Source organism: Aplysia californica, unplaced genomic scaffold, assembly GCF_000002075.1.
Source record: "Aplysia californica isolate F4 #8 unplaced genomic scaffold, AplCal3.0 scaffold00337, whole genome shotgun sequence".
NCBI lineage: Eukaryota > Metazoa > Mollusca > Gastropoda > Aplysiida > Aplysiidae > Aplysia > Aplysia californica.
The window spans coordinates 716067-719992 of record NW_004797607.1 but is presented as its reverse complement, the minus strand read 5'-3'; positions in this window follow the sequence as shown (position 1 = coordinate 719992).

The following is a 3926-nucleotide window of genomic DNA, read 5'->3' as shown; positions in this document are numbered from 1 at the left end:
ATTAGTACTACCAAAAGAAGAAGGAACAGATGGCCAGAGGAAGACAAATGATGAGGAGACAAGAAAAGGAAAGCGAACTGAGGAAGCTTCTCCCTAGAGGAGACAGTAAATTGTCATCGTGACAAATGGCCGTGCCTGATCTTTTGTGCTCTTTGAATCCAAGCAGATCCCAAACGTCATCTTAGATTCACCAAAATGGGAGTCACAGATTTTCCATTATTTTGCTGAACTTGTACCCTTCTACGTCACGGTGTAAATCTTTCCTACTCTCTCCCCACCCATCGTCACCCGCCTCTCTCTTCTCTTTCACCGTCCGTGAATCCTCCGCATTTGCCTCCTCCCTGTTCATTCTACCCCCCCCCCATCCAACTATCCCTTCGCATCTCCCGTCACCCCCACTCAACCCCACTCACACTTACCCGTCGCTTCGCTCTCTATCTTCACAACAACCTGTCCGCCTCTCCTCTCTCCCACACGCTATCCCTTTCACTTTGCTTCTTCTCAGTACTCCACAAGGATAGAGTGATTAAATCACATTAAGAACAAAAATAAATTGAAAGGGGATCTAACAATCTGAAAAATTAAGTCTCATAACAAACTTCCGGTTCTTGTCATCAAAGATGATCGACCAAGTTGTCCTGAATTTATTAAAACGCAGTATGGTATTGAATTAGAAATCGCTACCGGATTCCTGTTCACTTTTAGTTTCTCGCTGAACATTTCTCTCCTCCGGTCCCTCAAACAGTATCCTCCTCCATCATCCCTCTACCTCATTAAAGTTAAATATACCTTAAAGTGTACTAATATATTATAATATACACAACTTTTATATTTCTTTCTTCCTATTCCTCCTCCACCTACTTCTCTTTCCCCCCCCCCTCCCATTGCCTCATTTTTTCCTCTAGTTTTTCCTCCTCTTGTAGTTGAAAAAGAAATTAATGTTCAAATTTACACTTCTCAACTCGAACGATTGAATATTAGTGACGTCATTGTTCTTATTATCTTGCTATAATTTTTGTGAAACCAGATCACTTCTGCGTTCACTCATCTTTTCGACCAACCTCCACCCACCCCCTTATACTCCAATCTCACTCCAACCCCCTACTCCGTTTGCGCCCCCTCTCCTCCCTGTCCCCAATCTCCCCCTGCCCCATCCCCATCCCACGTCTTTGTCCCCACCCCACTCCCGCTCAATTCCTCTCATATCTCATCTATTGACGACCCACGACCACACTTCTGGAGACTGTTTTTATATTATTATTCCCACCAGAGCCGGACGGGACTGAGAGAACACGCAACTAAATGATAGTTTTCTTGTTACTACGAACCAAACTTAAAATGTATGAAAGATATACATGTAAAAGGATCTTGCTTATACCCATTTTCTCGTTAAAGTGGCATTTCCAGTACCTGCTTATGTCTTTTTAGTCGATCCTGGCTGACCCGATGTGGCTTACTTAGTCGTCCTTGACTTGTTAAAACGTGTCTATGGCATTTTGTAACATCCCCCACCCCCCCATTCTTTTCAGCCTTTTCTCCTCTAGAGGAGTGTGCCTGAACCACACAATTTCGGCGTTCATGCTTTACGGAAATGCATTCTTTAGTGTGTGTTTGAAGCCTTACTTACAACATATCAGTTTGTCTAGTTTTCACAAGCTAAAAATTTCTCATATGCTTTTACTAATGGTACTTGAAAACTTCAGTTGTCATAGTTAGTTGCTGGTGACTTCCGACATAGACTAAGCGAGAAAAACGTAATCTCGAAGTCACGTCATGCCCTGACTACCAAGGCCAAGAGTATTCTAGACACTTTACAGACCTACTCGAGTTTCGAAATTTATTCGTCGGGGACCGAGGATGGGGGAGGGTGGCTAAGCGGGGATGTTCGCGGGGTCTCCATGATTTGTTGCGTTGGTACAGATCTAATATTTGCCGGGTCAAGAACACGCGTTTCCACAGTGAACAGGAGCGAATATGGAAATAGCCTGGAACCTACTATGTAAGAGGCTTGACAATATCCGGGCTATCCATAAGAACATCATGTGTGCCGTAAGAACATCATGTGTGCCGTAAGAACATCGAATGGACTCGGGATAATTCGAACATCTGGACTGAAATAAGGTTGCACCTATCACCACTTTAAGGTATTAATATAATATATAGGGACAGAATCACTAAAGAGGCCACCACCGAACCAGATGTCTAGAATAAATTATTACGTTTCGCTGATGATCAATGCCTAGCACAAAAAGATGAACGAAACCTTCAGTACTACACCACCAAATTAAATGCAGAATGCAACAAATCTTATACGATAATCAGCCACTGCAAAGCAGAGACAATTAATAATATAAGCAGAAATCCAAGGCAGGTCCCTCACAACACAGGCATCAACAATAACAGCCTCAAAAGTAGTCCGATAATCCAAGTACCTTGAACTTTTAAGCTACTGTATTCGCAGAGGATGGGCAACTATAGAGAATAGAAATCAGGGTACAAACCGACAATAATAACGCTATCACCAGCGCCAAACAAGTACCTTGACCAAGACATTAGAGCAAAGAGTGTGTAGTGAGATGTTTTAAAACAGTGAACGCGTGAGACTAAATGGAAAATGCACCGATCGGGCATCTTACCCGACCTGTCAAAATACCAGACCACACACCGTGCCTTCCGCACATAATTCAGTGGCAACAAAGCTTGAGGACGACCTAGACAGACCTGTCTCTATGGAGGGAGTCAGGGAAACACTGATGTGTCACGACATCCCCTGGCAGCCGATCGCTGTATAAACAAAAAAACAAACACAAAAACAGAGCTAGATTGCATACGTCAATGTATGTCGAGCACAAGACAGATAGATAGATAGATAGATAGATAGATAGATAGATAGATAGATAGATAGATAGAACCGTGACTCATCTCATTATTCAAGCATGGAGCATTTCAGTTACAAAGACAGTTACACAAATCAGTGCTAAGAATCCAGCGAGTTGTTGAAAGCCAATTACTTAAAACAAAGTTGGAGCTCCCATTTCTTGTTGACGCAGTGAGTTGCTCCTGAACGACTAAATGAGTTCGCTAAATACGTGTAACAATTGGCCAAGGACTTTTTGGTGGTCACTAATGACTCGAGAAAATTGTCAATCAATCCCTAGATTTTGTTCTTTCCAGAGACAGCCCCTTAAAAGAAATCATGTTTACCACCCAAAGCACTTACGCTCGAGCATGATTTGCTGAATCTTATTTCACTGCGATGAAGACGAAGATTGTTGAAATAAAATGATGGGAAGACAAAAATCAGAGAGTTGACTGGCCATGACTCGAGCCCCTCACTACGAAAAGCTTAGAACCGCAAGGAGTGGAAGGAGCTGATTGTAAAATCTGCATTGGTGCCCAAAACGGCCGGGCAGACTACTGAGAAGGTGAAGGTGAAGGTGATTGGAATATATCTCACAAAGCCTAATGTAACATTATGGAAAGACCCAGACTTCAGGTCCTCTGTCTGGACGGCGGATAGCCCTTAGAGAAACGAGACTGGATTACCAGGTTCAGAGTTGGACATGAAATGATGACTTTTTTCGGGTTTTTTTGTTTTGTTTCTTTAGCTGAGAGGATATTATTATCATGCATAGTTTTACTATTTTTTCCTTCCCTGTCTTGGCCGTGAGGTTGATATAACTTCAGTAGAAATAAAGGCAGAATTCATGAAGATGGAGAACTCATAGTAACGGAAGAAACGAGAAGTGGGCATAGAGGAAAACATAAAAAACATAATCATAATGTCTATACTAAAAAATATAACGATGAAAAGGAGTTTATTCTAAGAAGCTCTCATTTCTCTAGTCTTTTTTGTCTTTCTAGTTCTCCCCTTTCTTCTTCTTCTTCTTCTTCTTCTTCTTCTTCTTCTTCTTCTTCTTCTTCTT